The 16,891-nt window shown below is 34.4% G+C and overlaps 1 protein-coding gene and 1 pseudogene across 4 annotated transcripts in view; both read left to right on the forward strand.

Annotated features, from left to right (window-relative positions):
* IL1RAPL2 (interleukin 1 receptor accessory protein like 2) overlaps positions 1–16,891 on the forward strand; it is a 1,139,149-nt gene that overhangs the window by 258,133 nt on the left and 864,125 nt on the right. The gene's annotated exons all lie outside the window — the stretch shown is intronic.
* On the forward strand, positions 429–547 carry LOC118608326 (annotated as a pseudogene).

The raw sequence follows: 16,891 nt of genomic DNA on the forward strand, positions 1-16,891 counted from the left end.
AAAAGTATATAATACAAAATTTAATAACCTAGAAGAAATGGACTAGTACTTAGAAAAATACAATCTTCCTAGACTGAATCAAGATCTGGAAAATTTAAATAGGCTGATCAGCATATGGAAATTAAAATAATCATCAAAAACCTACCAAAAAGTAAAAGTCCAGGACATGATGGTTTCACAGGTGAATTCTACAAAACATTCAAAGAAGATTTAATACCTATTCTTTTCAAACTCTTCCAAAAAATTGAAGAGGAGGCAATACTTCCCAACTCCTTTTATGAGGCCAAAATTGCTCTGATACCAATAGCTGGTAAAGATAACAGAAAAAAAGAAAACTACAGACCAATATCTCACAGGAAAACATATGCAAAAATCCTAAATAAGATAATAGAGAACCAAATACAGCAACATATTAAAAAGATTATACAGTCTATGGTCATGTCACCCTGAACACATCCAATCTCATCTGATCTTGGAAGATAAGCAGGGTAGGGCCCAGTTAGTACTTGGATGGAAGATCACCTAGAAATACCAGGTGCTGTAGGCATAAAAAACAAACAAATGAACGAACAAATAAATAAAAATTAAAAATAAAAAGATTATACACCAAGGTCAAGTGGGCTTCATCCCAGGGCACAGGGATGCTTCAACATATGCAAATAGATTAATGCGATACAACACATAAACAAATTAAAAAATAAGAATCATATAATCATATCAATAGATGCATTCAACAAGATATGGCATCCATTTATAATCAAAACACTTAACAAAATCAGTACAGAATGAAAGTACATTAACATAATAAAGGCCATATATGACAAAATCCTCAGCCAACATTACACTTAATGGTGAAAAACTAAAACCTTCCCTCTAAGATCAGGAACAAGGCAAGGCTGTCCACTGTCATCGCTGTTATTAATATAACTTTGGAGGTCCTAGCAAGTGCAATCAGACAAGAGAAAGATATAAAAGGCATACAAATAGGAAAGAAAGAAGTCAAACTGTCACTCTTTTTGTATGACATGATTCTCTACATAGAAAACCCTAAAGACTCCATGAGAACACTACTAGAAAAAATGAGCAAATGCAGTAAAGTTTCTTGATGCAAAATCAATGTTTAAAAATCCATAGTGTTCTTATACTGTGATAATGAAGTGTCAGAAAAAATAAGTAGAAAAATATTCCTTCTACAATTGCACCACAAAAAATAAATATACCTAGGAAAAAATTTAATGAAACATGTGAAGGACCTGTATAATGAAAAGTATAAGACCCCATTAAAGAAATCTAAGAAGATACAAAGAAATGGAAAGATATTTTGTGTTCTTGGATTGGAAGAATCAACATAGTCAAAATGACTATGTTACCTAAAGCATGATACAGGTTTAATGCAATCCCCATCAAAATTCCATTGGAAATTTTTAAAGAAATAGAACAAAAATCATCTGATTTGTATGGAAGCACAAAAGACCCCAAATTGCCAAAGCCACCTGGAGAAAAAAGAACAAGGCTGGAGGCATCACTCTGCTGGACTTCAAATTATACTACAAAGTGACGGTAATCAAAACGGCATGGTATTGGCAGCAAAACAGACACAGAGACCAGTGGAACAGAATTGAGAGTCCAAAAGTAAAGTCATATTTATATGGGCAAATGATTTTTGACAAAAAGTCAAGAACATACAGTGGGAAAGGAAAGCATCTTCGATAAATTGTGCTGGGAAAACTTGAAGGCCACTTGCAAAAGAATGAAACTAGACTGGTGTCTATTGCCACACACCATAATTAACTCAAAATGGATTAAGGACCTGAATATAAGGCCAGAAACGATTAATTGCATAGAAGAAAACATAAGAGCTACACTCAAGGACCTTGGACTTAAAGAGGATTTTATGAATTTGACCTCAAAGGCAAGGGAAATAAAAGCAAAAATAAAGGAATGGGACTACATTAAACTTAAAAGCTTCTGCTCTGCAAAAGAAACCATCAACAAGGTAAAGAGACAATCATCCAAATGAGATAATATATTTTCAAGCAATGCTTCCGATAAGAGCCTAACATCCAAAATATACAAAGAACTTATACAACTCAATAACAACAACAACAAAAATGATCCCATCAAAAAAATGGACAGAGGACCTGAACAGACACTTCTTCCTAAAGGACATACAAATGGCTAATAGATACATGAAAAGATGCTCAACATCGCTAGCTATTAGAAAAATGCAAATCAATACCATCCCACACCTGTGAGAGTAGCTATAATCAATAGGACAAGTAATAACAAATGTTGGAGAAGATGCGGAGAAATAAAAACCCTCACACACTGCTGGTGGGACTGCAAATTGGTATAGCCACTATGAAAAACAGTATGGAGGTTTCTCAGAAAACTAAGAATTGATCTACCATGTGATCCATGAATCCCTCTACTGGGTATTTACCCCAAAGACTTGAAAACCCATATGCAAAAAGATATTTGCACTCCGATGTTCATAGTAGCATTATTCACAGTGGACAGGGTATGGGAGTAACCGAAGTGTCCTATGATAGATGATTGACTAAAGAAGCTGTGGTACATATATACAATGGAATATTACTTAGCCATAAGAAGAGATGAAATACTATCATTTGTGATAACCTGAAGGCACCTTGAGATAATCACACTTAGTTAAATAAGCCAGAGGGAAAAAGTTGAAAAGCACATGATATCACTAATATGTGATATATAAACCTAAAAACAACAAATGAACAGGACAAACAGAGACTCATGGACATGGGCAATGGACTAGTGGTTACCAGAGAGTAGGGGATAGAGGAGGAGGGGGGAGGTAGATGGGGTAAAGGGGTCAAATGTAAGGAATAGGAGGAAGTTGAAGTGGGTAAAGGGGATCAAATATATAGTAGCTGAAGGGAACTGGACTTTAAGTGGTAAACGCACGATAGAATATACAGATGTTATATTGTAATGCACACCTGAAAATTATATAATTGTATTAACCAATGTTACTCCAATAAACTTAAAAAAAAAGAATAGTTTCCTTTTGCTATCTGGCCCAGTTAATCAAGAACTGATACCCAGAACTAAGACATAGCTTCTGTCATCACATATATGACTTAAATAGTTTAAGCTTAAATACTATTTCAAAGGCATATTTGGTCCCTCAATAGTTTAACTCCTCAGTCAAGGAAGAATACAGTTCATATTTTGAGTTGCATACAATTGACTACTTCAGTTGTAATTCTGAAACTTGTAATTTCTGCTTTTCTTTCCAGTCATTTCCTCACACTAGGTAGCAAAACTTGTCTTAACATGGAAGCCATCATTCTTCAATAGTATATGTCTTTCTTTAGTTTTGGGACCTCTAAGAGGTCCCCCACTTGGGAGAAGCTTAATGTAGAACTGTCACCAAGAACTCCTGTCAAAATGAAGAGCAGATGTAAACCAAGCAACAAATTACTTTCCTTAAATTCTGATGTTACCCTGTTAACTAGCATTTACTGGCATATCACCTTTGTTTTTGGCTAGGCTGTGTTATAAAGAGCCTTTGGATATCTACATTTCCTTCTTTTGCTTTCAATTTTATAGATTGATCAATTAACTTCAGAGGACAAGCAGAAAAAAAAGAGAGTCCCTCAGGCTAAGAATAGCCCTCATTCAAAAACAATTATTAGGTCTCCCATTTTTGCTCCTGAGTTCTGAAAACTTCAAGGGTATTCACAATATTTTTGGAACATCCTAAGAACAATGCCGGAGGAAAGTGACAGAGAAACTAATTTACTTTTGGAAAAGATGCAAAGCCAGAACATTCAAAGTGTCATATTTGAAAATTTACTCAGAGTTACTTTGAAATGTTCACTCAGTTAGATTCAGAACCTGTACTTGGCAGGTAATCTTTCTTCAGTGTCCACACAATAAGTATTAGTTATAATGGTGTTTTCCCATGGGACACATAGTGGCTGTTTAAGAAATGCACATTGAATAAATTAATTAATGAAGAAATGAGTATCTGAATGCTAGTTACACAAATATAAAGTTACTTCTTATCTGTGACCCAGACAATGACTAAAACAGTGAAATCCACAGGAAGTGTTTTTTGAGTTACAGGTCACGACTTATTAGTGGGTTGTAGAATCAATTTAGTAGGCTACAACCAGAATTTTAAAGAAATAAAATGGAAGAAACTAGAAAATATTGGAGTACATTGCACATAATGAGTATAATTTTTCTGTGCTAAATTTTTGTTTTAGTTATATATGTGTATATATATGGATCAAGTGTGGATGATGAGTAAAATGTATTTATTAATGTGAATCACAGTCCAAATAGTTTGAGGTCAACAAACTTTGGCCCATGAACCAAATTTGGCATATCACCTCTGTCTTAGTCTGCTCAGGCTGCTATAACAAAATACCATACACTGGGCAGCTTATAAACAATGGAAATTTATTTCTTACTCTTCTAGAGGTTGGGTAGTCCAAGATAAGGCACTGGAAGATTCAGTGTCTGGCAAGAGCCCCTTTCCTGGTGTGCAGATGGGGGTATTTTTCCTGCCTCACGGGGTAGAAGTAATGAGAGAGTTCTCTGGGATCTCTTTTATAAGGACACTAATCCTATTCATGAGAGCTCCACCCTCATGATCTAATCACCTTCCAAAGGCTCCACCTCCAAATACTATTACAGTAGGGGAAGTGGTTTCAACATGTGAATTTGGGGGGGCAGACATTCAGTCTATAGCCGCCTTTCTTTGTAAATAAAGTTTTATTGGAATATAGCTATGCTCATCATTTACATTTGCCTAGGACTTCTTTTGTGCTACAATTGCAGAGCTAGTAGTTGCGACAGAGACCTCATAACCCACAAAATTTACGTTTACTATTTGGCCCATTACAGAAAGTTTGCTGATCCCTGTATTAAAGATACTAGAGACCCTTAGGTATACAGAACCTGGTTTATGTTGTTTAGAAAATAATACAAGCTAATATAATCAATTAACACCTAGTTGGAAGTTAATCTTGTTTCTTTGGACTCAGAGCAAATGTTAGTAGGTTTGAAACAACTGTAAGTATATTTGAATTGAGCTAATGGCAGATAATTTAAAAATTTAGGCCAAAAATGAGTGTATTGATTGAATTTGGTCATTCTCTTGGATAGTGGGTTGACACAATCTGGTCTAGTGTGTAGTAAAATTTCCTCATCCTGTGGAAACTTTGCAAACCCTACTTGAGAAGGTTCTAGAAACCAATTATATGACCAACTCACAACTTTATATATGCTTTCAAAACTATATTACTATGCAGCCAAAGCCCAAATAAAAATGTCATTTAAAGTTGGGGATCTAAAAACTGTACCACAGGGAGGAGGACATGAAGCTAGCAATGTGCAAGGAATAAAGCAGATCAAGTAGTTTTCCCCCAAATCTTGACTGTTTAAGTTACTTGCCAGCCAGAAAGATTGCTTATTACACTTCTTCACATTTGTTTAAATCTTGTGCCATATGTAGATAAGAATTGTGATGGATGCTAGCAACCATTACTATCAGCGTGGCTGGATCACTGCGTATGTGTATCTGATGGTAAGAGGATGGGACTGAGAAGTTGATAATGCTCCCATTTTCCATGAGACAGTCCCTGTGAACCAAGCTAAGGTAGCTCTGGAAATATTTTAATCAGAGGAGACAAATAATCATGACCCATGGATTGGGGAGGATAGAGAATGGAGGAAGGAAGACCAGTTAGGGGGTTATTTTAGCAATCTCATTGAGAATAAAGACCCATATTGAGTGCAGTGAATATAAGGAACAAGTCATGGATATAGATTCGAAATATATTTAGGAGCTAGAACCACAAAATTTGTGTAGAGGAATGTCAAGAGATTAATTTAGAAGTTAAGCTAACCTCTAATGGAGGACCATTTATGCCACATTTAAAATTTCAGTCTTTATCCTTAGAGGTACTAGGGAGCCAGTAATGGAAAATCACTCTGCTGCAATGTAAAATATTGATTGAAAATAATCGGGCCTAGAGGTAAGGAGACCCATTAGGAGGCTATTTCTAGTAGTCATGGTTAGGAAGTGTTTTTGAGTGAGACTATGAATATATTCATTCACATTAAGTTTCTCCTATTACCTTCTTGACACAAATGAAATAATCTAGTTACAAAAGTATATAACTTTGCTACATTGTGAGGTTGAAGACAAGATATTTTAGACATCCCAGTAGTGGGAAATTGCACTGCTCTCTCATGCAAAGCTCTTAAATTCTATATGTGGACAGATATTTTAAGAGATACTAACTCTGCTGCTGGGGTAGGGTATTCTTTAGGGACACTTTCCTGCTTTAGGGTATTAAATTACTCATGTGTCTGCTCTAAAGAAAACTAGGGAAAACAGTAGACCTGTTCCTTTGATTTCCTTTTGCTTAAAATCTTGTACTAGAGATAGTTGCAACAATTCAATTGACTAGAGGACCAATCTTAATGACTTGTCCCCACTGTGACATCTGACATTGTGACATCATTTCACATATATAACTGTTATTGTTTTAATGCCTGAAGAAACATGAGGGTTGCTTCTGTGGCAGTACAAATTTGAGTAATCCGAGATCTGTGTAGTTATAACTTTCCAATTAATCTTTGCAAGCAGAAGTGATTATAGTCATATGTAAATTACACTGCTAATTAATTTTACACAAATATATTGTTTTTGCCAAATACACAAGTCAGCCTTTCACAGCTCTGAATACTACATATATACATTGCCTCAAAAAGTTTCCAATCAGAGCATCATCCCATGCTTTCTAACAAAGGAAAGTAAATTCACTGGGTTCAGACATATTTCATTACTTTTCTTTATTAACCTTGATGTATGAAGGCAACTTGAATGATATTTTCTGTCTTTCTGAACATATATTTAACATCAAATATTAATTCATTTCTTTTAATATCACATATCCTACATTGTGTAATAACATTGGTCATGAGAAAAATATCAACTACTTTCGGACCCCAGTAATTTTCTGACAAGTTTAAGTTCTTTTAATGCACATTGTTTGTGTGTTCAGAAGGGGATGTACTTTGTATATCTTTAGTGTCATTCACTCAAGGCTCTGAGAAACAACTGTAAGCACATTTTAGTAAAAAATTTCCTTTAAAATCATTTTTAGCCCAAATTTATATGCCACTTCATGGTTCTCTATAGAATTGTTTTCTCTCTCTCTCTCTCTCTCTCTCTCTCTCTCTTGGAAGAGCTCTATCCAAACTACATCATTGAATCAGTGACCAGTTTCTTCCAGAAAAAGCTAGATACAACCTTTATAAATGAAGCTACAGGAATGCCAGTCAGATACAGACACCCAAAGACAGAGAAGAGGAAGCAGGTTGTATTTGTGAGGTTTGGTTCCTGCTCTTTCAATATCATTTCTTCTTTAAGATCTTTTCCTTCACTACCACCCCAGTGACTCATCTGTGGTAATTGTTGGAAAAATCTCTATTTCACTTGATGTAGTGTGACTACTATTTTTTTGTTTGTTTATCTCTGTTTAGAGTGGGATATTAAATAGAATGTTTCTTTTTTATATGCATCCCACTGAGATCCTGCGGTAACACATACCTCTAGGATGTTGTGTCTTTTCCACTAACACTACAATAAAATATTGTCCTGGCAACCATTTCATAATTGCTTCCATGAATGAGGCTACAGATCAAGTGAAACTGGAACCAGCAGTTAGTTGTATGAATAATAATGGCAGCTGTTTGTTGAGTGCTTACAATGTGCCAGGCACTATGCAAAGCACTTTATATGCATTATCTCATTTTATCCTCACAACAACTTCATGAGGGGAGTACTGAGAAAGCTTAATTTATTTAAAAAATATAATAAAATTGTGATTATTCATGAATGTGTAGAGGCATAGTGGTGGGGTTACTATGTGGCTTTGGAATGTATTCTTATATTTATATTTGGCTATAAATAACAATAATGACTAGAATGAATGTATTGAGTGCTTATTGTGTTCCAGGAACTATGTTAAGTATCTTATCTGGATTATTACACAGAAGAGACTATAAATTTATGGTTGTGAGAACAGAGAATCAGAAAAGTTTAGTAACTGGCTCAAGGTCACATCATAAATCAGACAACTAGGATTCAATTCCTGTTTTGGCTGTCTCTAAAATCTGTGCTCTTAACTTCTACCTCCCTTTACTTGCTGCCTTACACATCTCCCCACCATATCCTCCATTCATTGTAACTTTCCCTTATACTATTGGGGAAAGTCATCAAGGTAGCATTATTTTTCTTTTCATATATTTTTCTCAAGATGTCTTGTTTTATTGGTTCTTCTGGAACTGTTCTATTCTGTCTTCCTGAAAGAGAAAATTATCTTCAGGAAAACTTGTCTTTTTTATTTTTATTTTTTGTCTTTTTAAAATCGTTAATTATGAGTATAAAAGTCATTTGTATGCCTTTGGAGCTCATTCTATCTCTACATAAATGATTCCAAGGTCTTGTGAAATTACCCCAATTGTGTAACCAGTCCCTTTATGAACTTTCTCCTGAGACTCTGGACAGAATTTTCAGATCCACCAAAAAGACTAACATACAGAGAAAAATAAAACTAAATAACTACTCATATAAGTTCTTAAATGCTCAAAATGTAAACAAATATGATGTTTAAAAGTTTGAGTATGTAAAAATCCTTTCAAAAAGTATGTCTCTATTCATATAAATCTTCACTAAATCAAGCTAGTGAGTCAGAAATTGCTTTTTTAGATATATTTTATACTCTAGTTGTTTGTGTGCTAGTTTGTCTTTTATAATGAGGATCCATTTACGACTGTTTTAAAATGCAGAAAAAAACCCTGAAGATAGCCTTTCCATTTGTCCAAATAACACATTTTTCTACTGTCACATTATATTATAAATCTGGGACAATAAAGTAGAAATATAGAACCAGGTACTGCCGTTTAGTTTCTTTTGTCCTTAATTTCTTTATCTATACAATAAAGGCATTGTTTTGTTGACTTTAAAAGACGTTCCAACTCTGACATCATTTTTTATCCTTGCCATGGGTGATTTAGCTTTAAATAACATTTTCCATTATTTTAAAATCCTAAGTAATACTAATTCTGTTTTTTTCTCTGAAAAATTTTCATACATTTTACTAGGGTAATGTGCCTAATTCTAAACTCACTTGTGTAAGAGAAACAGGAATGTATTGGAAGGGTTCCAAATAAGATACACAAAGGTATCTTTGTGTATTAGAATGCAAACTGAGACATCTTAGATATTAACAAAATACTAGTGTGGATGATTCCTTCTCTTTTAGTTAATCCTCATTATATGTTAGAATTTTCTGACTTTTATGGCAATCACCATCTTGAAGGACAGTTTTGTACATTTCAATTAAATAATATTAACTATTTTGTAGAGATTAGACTTACAGTCTTAATTAAATTATAAGTTCCTTAAGGGAAAAGATCATGGTTTTGTCTTATTTTGTATTCTCCACAGTGCCTAGCATCAAAATGGATGCATGCTAGGTGTTAAGACCATTGTTAAATTGTATCCGTTGTTGAGAAGCTCTGTATAATTTAGTATTGTGTATAAATTCTGGCAGAGATGGTGGACTGTACAGAAAGAGAATACTCGACAACTTCAAACAGAATGCTGAATAATACATATATATATATATGTATATTAAATATATATCAGGTATATAACCAGACCTGAAAGCACAAAAAGTGTATCTCTAGATGTTTGAATTGAAGAAGAAACCACGGCTAAAGTAGTGAGTGAGAATTGAAGCTTCATAGAATGTGAAGAACTTGGGCTCTGAATATAAATTACCTTAGGGGCTGGGAACCTAATGCTTCGTGGGTTGGGAATACAGGTAATTTGAATTTTTATAGGACCTGAAACTTATAAAATTTAGAAAACTCTCCTTAAAAATTATTTTATTTTTCAATTCACCCAAATTCATGATGACATGGACATATTTCTAGGTCCATTCTTGGAACCATGGAGGAACCCATGCACCTAAGGCCCTGAAATCTAAGCTTCATTAACTACATGGTATATCCTCCTCTGGCCTATTATTAAGATCACAAAATCTTTAAAGGGCAAGGAGCAGAGATTATGTTTCCTGCATGTTTCCCAGAGCAATGTATCATATATGAATAGCTACCAGAAAATCTCTGCTGACTGACTTGGGGTATTGTGGATAGTTCACTGATTACTGTAAGCTTTAGGTCATATAATAATCTTTTAGTACTCAGGCAGGAGTATCTACGAAACCATGACAGAAAAAGCCATCACAACCATGGTCTGTTTGTGTCTTCCACAGAAAATATGCTCTAATTTCCATGGAAGTCAAACTCAAAGATAAAAATTATGAACTACAGGAGAAACTTGAACACCAAGAAAAATACATAACAGAAATAAGTTCACATCCATAGGCAAGTTCACATTCAAGTAAATAAAGATATAAAGAAATATAAACGGAACTCCAAAGTAAGAAATTTTAAAATATATATGTATGTAGAGACATTTACATAAATATATGTTTTTTTACAGTCTCATTACCTTCAAGTATATATACTATTTTACCTCCTAGAGGTCATATTAGCTTCAGTTAAGGTATGCTATAGTAATAAACAACCCCAAGATCTCAGTGGGAATCTAGGATAAAGGAACGGTTTCTATATGGGACATTGAAATTTTCATTTCAGAAGGAAAAGAGCATGGTATTAGATCCCTTAATCTTAAAAGTTCTAGGAAGCAGCATGCATCACGTTCACTCATGTTGCATTGGTCAAAGCAAGTCATATGTCTAAGGAGGAAGACAATAGAGTGAAGGTGTAAAATCTTCCTGTAAAGAGGGACAATGAATATGTTGAACAAAGGATATAAAACTTGATTTGACAAAAACCTTAATATTAGCAAATGAGTGCTTCTGGTATGTATAAGGAAGCTCAAGATTCATTATTTTAAGTAGTTTCCCCCTGTAATTTTAGATACTCTTAAAAACTCTGTATTAATCTAAGGGTTATTATCACTACTCTCAAATTAGCTGGATCGAAATATTCAGACATGAATGTCATTCTCTCAATTCCACATCCAATTCAAAGTTCTTTCCCAGTCTTTATTTAGTCCAGGTACAAACCTCTGAAGTACGTTTTGATTTTTTTTATCTCTCTGAAATTAAGATGTGTATGGGAATATGAGCAGGGAATATGTTGTGGACCATGTTTTTCTTTCCTTCCCAGGATAATCTGATTCCAGAGCATAATTGTTCCAATGGTAATACTTGTCCTGCACCCACGAATCAGGTCCACTTCTCAGACTGTTTTTTGATGCTGCCAAGATAAAGGAAAGTGAATAAAATGAAAAGGCATGTTAATTTCAAGCTCCATTTAGAAACACAGTAGAAAAATCAATGGCTGGTAAATAGAAATCGGCAAAAATGGCAGGAAGAATTTTTATATTCAAGCATAGAAAGGGCTGAAATATAAATCTGCACTTTGGCCAGATAATAATGAAATAAAATGATAATGATACTAGAAAGGCATTTGACAAGACTTTTTTCCTAATGTTTTAGTACACTGAGGAATTTCCATTTCTCAGACTCACTGCATCAAGATTCTGCCAGTTAAAATTTTGGAATTAAAGTTTTGATTAAAGTTTGTCATTAGGTTTCTCTAGCCTCACTGATTTCACAGAACTAATGTAAGGAGATACAGGTTCCTGGAAGGGATGATTAATAAATAGCTCTAATGCTAAAGGGACATAGGAAATCTGGATTCTAGTGGGGTATACTTATATTGGGGGGAGGGTCTATACTTCAGGCTTAAAGTTCATCTTTGACAACAAAAGTTTACTGCCACCAGTTTAATGCCAACAGGAGCCCCCTATGTGGAATGCATAAAAAGAAGAGACTTTATTCAGATAACTGGTTTGCAAACAGAGGAAATGTAGCCTACAGTGGATGCCAAAAATGTGCTCCCCTGAGACAAAGGGGAGACCTACTGATATAAAGTGCTCACCCTGGTACCTTATTGATCTGTTTTTATGAAAATGAAGAATCCAAATTTGCGCAATTTGATTGGTCTAAATAGAACTGTCCTGATTTGTCAGAATAATGACTGGTCATTATAGAGCCACTCTGATTGGTTGGTAAAGATACAAATGAAGATATAGCTGGGCAGCTCTGATTGGACAGGGCAAGTCTCAGCTCATTGGTCAAAATATGATTTCATATTTTTTATAAGGGTTGGCTCAGACAGCAGGAAGACAGTGCAGGCAGGTTGGCAACTTCATCTTCATCTGTGGCTTTTCTTTGATATTCAGTGTGCATGAGAGATCTCTGTAAAAAATGGATGCTAGACTCTGATTATGAATTTTTTCCCTGTAAACCACAAGGAGTCCTTTTTGGTAGGTATATTCCTTCTCAGGGTCAACATCTTCTACGGTAAATTTAATCTCAGTCACTAATTCAGTGTTACATCTGAGAAGTGAGACACTTTTCTGAGACCTCTCTAGCCTATTGAGAAATAGGCAGTTTCCCAACTTTGTGATGCTGAAAGAAAGAATTAGTTTTCCTATCTTAATGTATACCATTCCCATCACTAATCTGAAGTGCATTTTCCTCCATGAAGCTTAATCAGACAATTTCAGCTCTCACTTGTTTTTTATTTTCTGAACTTCTGGGGGAAATTTTCACCTTGAAAGCCACTAGAGACCTATAATTTTCAGTATTGTTCCTTAAATTTATTCATGTTCATTAGTTTATTGAGAACTTACCCTGTCAGATACTGTGCTTAACATTGAGGGCATACACACACAAAAAATGGATATATAATGACCCCTGGCTCAAGGTCTTCACAGTCTATTAGGGAAGATAGACAAGTAACTAGAAAGTTAAAATACAATGTGAAAAGCACCAAAAGGTAAGCACAGGTTACTATAGGAACATTTAATTATTAATGTTTTTTTTTCCTATCCATTCAGGTAATAAGTTCCTCTAGGAAAAGACCCATATCTTCCATTTTTCTCCCATTCTCCATAGTGCCTGGCTTATACTACTCTTGGCCTGGAATCTTTTTCTCCAGATATCTGCATTCTTTGCTCTCTTTATTCCTTTGAGTCTTTGCTCAAAGATCAAGTTCTCACAGATATTTAAGTTATGTTATTCAAAATTGTATCACTCTTCCTTCTGGCACACACATACACACACACACAGTCACATTCTAGAAGTATATATCTTCTTTCCATGCTTTATTTTTCTACTTAGCTCATATTACTATCAGACATACTGCATCATTTACTTATTTAATTTTGTTTATTGTCTATTTTGCCTGCTAGAGTGTAAACGCTGTAAGGACAGTGAGCATACCTGTCTCGTTCACTGTTTTATCTCTAGAGAGGCCTGTAATTGTGCAGGGCACATCATAATAACTCAAAAGATATTTGTTGAATTAATGGATAAGTAGTAATAGCACTAGTTGATACCTAAGATATACTAGTGGGGTTTTTTTGGCTGAATGATTTATTTTTTGAATCATACTAGACTACTACTACATCAACTTTTAGTTTGTCTTGATATTGAAGGGCTTGTTCTGCCATTCTTTGCCTTTGAGGAGTTAACACTCTTTTAGCCCCCACAACTTTGCATTAGTAAAGTCACAAACAGCCACCTTAATTAAGTTGATTTTGACCCTCTTAAGGCATTCAGCATATGGGCCATGATTTGAGAATCACTGACATAGCTCATGAAAACTCTCTTTTTAAAAGTTTGCTTAATATGTACAATATGTTCATGTTCATGATAATTTCCTTTTGCACATTTGTTTTTATTTGGGCTCGTCTACAAGTTAATGAAATTTCATGTTTAAGAAAGATTTTTCTTTCTTCTTGCTCTACTTAAAATCAAAATATATTTCTTAACCCTCATACAGTTATTAAAACCTATTTTTAAATATTTGGTACTGTATCATTTCACTTATCTGTGGACTCTGAAAAGGACAACCTCAGAGAAGTGAATAGTAAAGTGGTGGGTACCAAGTCCTGGAGTAAATGAGGAGATATTGCTCAGAGGGTAAAAATTCCTAGTTTTAAGATTAACAAATTTGGGGATCTAATGTACGAAATGGTGGTAATAGCTAATAATATTGTATCATGTACTTGAATGTTGCTAAGAAGGTAGACCTCAAATGTTCTCACCACACAATAAAATGGTAACATAAAAGGGATGGAGGTAGTAGCTAACACCATGGTGGTATTCATTTTGCTATTTATAAATGTATCCAATTAATACATTGCACATCTTAAACTTATACAATGTTACATGCAAATTATATTTCAATAAAGCTGGAAAATATTTGGCTAGTTCTTAATTAAAGGTTGGGCAAGGGTTGAGAATTTGTCATATTTTCTGTTTGAAACTTCTGGATTATTTTTTAAAAGTGGGGAAAAAACTGGTTCACACATGCACAAACAGACACATACACACAAACACAAACAAAATCATTGTCATAGTTTCCTTTCCAGCATCTTACTTCAGTTAGTTTCTTGTTAATATATTTGGGTATCTTTTTGGAAAAGATCTAAAATCAGCATTATTGAAGAATTTACATATTTAGCTATTCCAGAGAACTCAGAACCAATTTAGAAATAAGGTCTGAGTGAGATTTACAATGCAAACATCAGATGTGTGCAACAGAGCCATTGACAACGTTAATCATTTGAGCTGTCTATGCATGAAAGGCATTTTTTTCTTAAGATATACCCCAAAACAAGGAGATAAGTACAATCTGTGGACAAACATTTTTTATTGGGCAAGATGGAAAACAAATTCATGGAAAAGCAATTGATATGTACAAGACCTTGAAAAAATAAAGTGAGGCTCCAAAAGAATTTTGGAAATATTTAGTAAAAATCTATGCCTCCACAGTGTTATATTGTTGGCTGTGCAGGTGATGGCTTACAGGAAACTATGGACTAGACACTTCAGGCTTTTATTCCGTAGATATCACTCTGCCAAATGGCTTTATACTGCCTCTACTGCTTTTTTCAGCGCATCATTGTGTGCATGGTCAGGATGCATAAACTGAGGTGTGTTATCTTAATTCTGAGCCATGATACCACTTAGCACTGGACCGGAAACATTGGATCCATCAGAAGTGTGGTTTCACTGCACTATGTGCCAGGTTGTAATGATCATCCCTTTGATATGGTTTTCCACTAATACTTTACTATCTTTTGTGATGACAATTTTATATATAGAAAGATATTTGTTGAACTCATATTCTCTCTATATATAGAATTACATACTATATGCTTTAATCTTTACAACAAGCTGATGAAGTAAGTATTCTTATCATACACATTTCAAAGATAAAGAAACTGAAGTAAAATGGTGTTAAATAACTTGCTCAACCTCACTTATGTTCTCGTTCCATATAATGTTAATTTTATTGTGATTTACCTGAAGGTGGGAGTCATAGGAGGTTGAATTCTCTTTTGAACTTGGTTCTAAACACATTGTTATGCACATCTAGGCAATTAGTCATACTTAATCTTATGAGTATGCCAAGTATTTTAGGGATTCCTGGGAAGTGTCTTTGCTCACCCAAATATCTTTCCTATTGGATTGCTGATGGCTAAAATTTTAAAATTTAGAAGCACTTCTTGGCTCGAAGCTTCTTATTCTCAATTTAAAGAACAGAGTTTTCAGAAGTCTAATTATAACAAATATTACTGAGCATTAACATAAGTCTATTTGATCAGCTTATTTTAAATGAACAAATTTTGATGGGAGTAAGTTAGGGCTCTGGATATCTGAAATTGGTGAGAAAAAGGCAGTACCAAGGGAAATATGGCAGAAGAAGATGTTAAGGGTACCAAAAGATCAACTGAATCCTGATTACAATTGAGCTAGTCCCACAGTTAATAAATGTTTTTTTAATGATGTCTTGTATATTAGGAATTTTTCAAAAAATATATAAAACATTATATCATGTAGAAAGAATGGGATTCTTTGTAATTTATGGTTTTATTTGATGTTAGAGTCCCTAACTTTATTTAGTTGTGGATATTCAATGTAAATAATTGTGTAGGAATCCATGCTAGTTGAAATTGAGAGTGGAGCACTGTCCTAAGGGCATGTAGCTCCAGAATACTGAAAATTCTCCTTAGTTCTACATTTTCTCTTTCTGTTTTTGAATGCAAATTTGAAAACAAACAAACAAACAAACAAACAAACAAACACATTCATCTGTAGAAGAGACCAAGCAGAAGTAGTGAAAAATTATACAGATGAACAAAATAGAGCCTTGCTCAATGCAGTTGATGACTCTTTTGCATGTGCATTTTCTTGCAACATTCATAAGAAAGTAAAGTATCACTTTTCTGTCAATTGACAACTGTTAAACACACAGCGGTTTCAATTTCAAGTGTAGTATGTTGATTCTTTATTGAATTATTTGGGGCTCTCTTTGTTGAGTGAATTTATATTTCCTTTGCATTAGTATATACAACATTAAATTCTTTCCTGAAGCCTATTTTTCTGGATACTTCGAGCTCCCTAAATCTAGTGCAAATTGTGCCACTAGTTCTTGTTGGCATGATACGTTATATTTTGTAAATGTAGCCAGCTAACTTCATCGTCCAAGCAAGGTATGAGTTTAACTATAATTAGTTGTGTTATGACAGCATCTTACATTTTCTAGGTCACAGTCATAGGATTTATGTGAGTCCTTTTTGATGCAGTAGGAAGAAAGCAGAGACAGTGAGAAATACTCAAAATTACAAAAGAGTTTATTCAAGACAAAGTCTGGACTGAATCACTTAAGGAGTGGTTTCCAGGTAACAGAGAAGGATGACAAAGTTGGAAAT

Source organism: Rousettus aegyptiacus, unplaced genomic scaffold, assembly GCF_014176215.1.
Source record: "Rousettus aegyptiacus isolate mRouAeg1 unplaced genomic scaffold, mRouAeg1.p scaffold_m13_p_9, whole genome shotgun sequence".
NCBI lineage: Eukaryota > Metazoa > Chordata > Mammalia > Chiroptera > Pteropodidae > Rousettus > Rousettus aegyptiacus.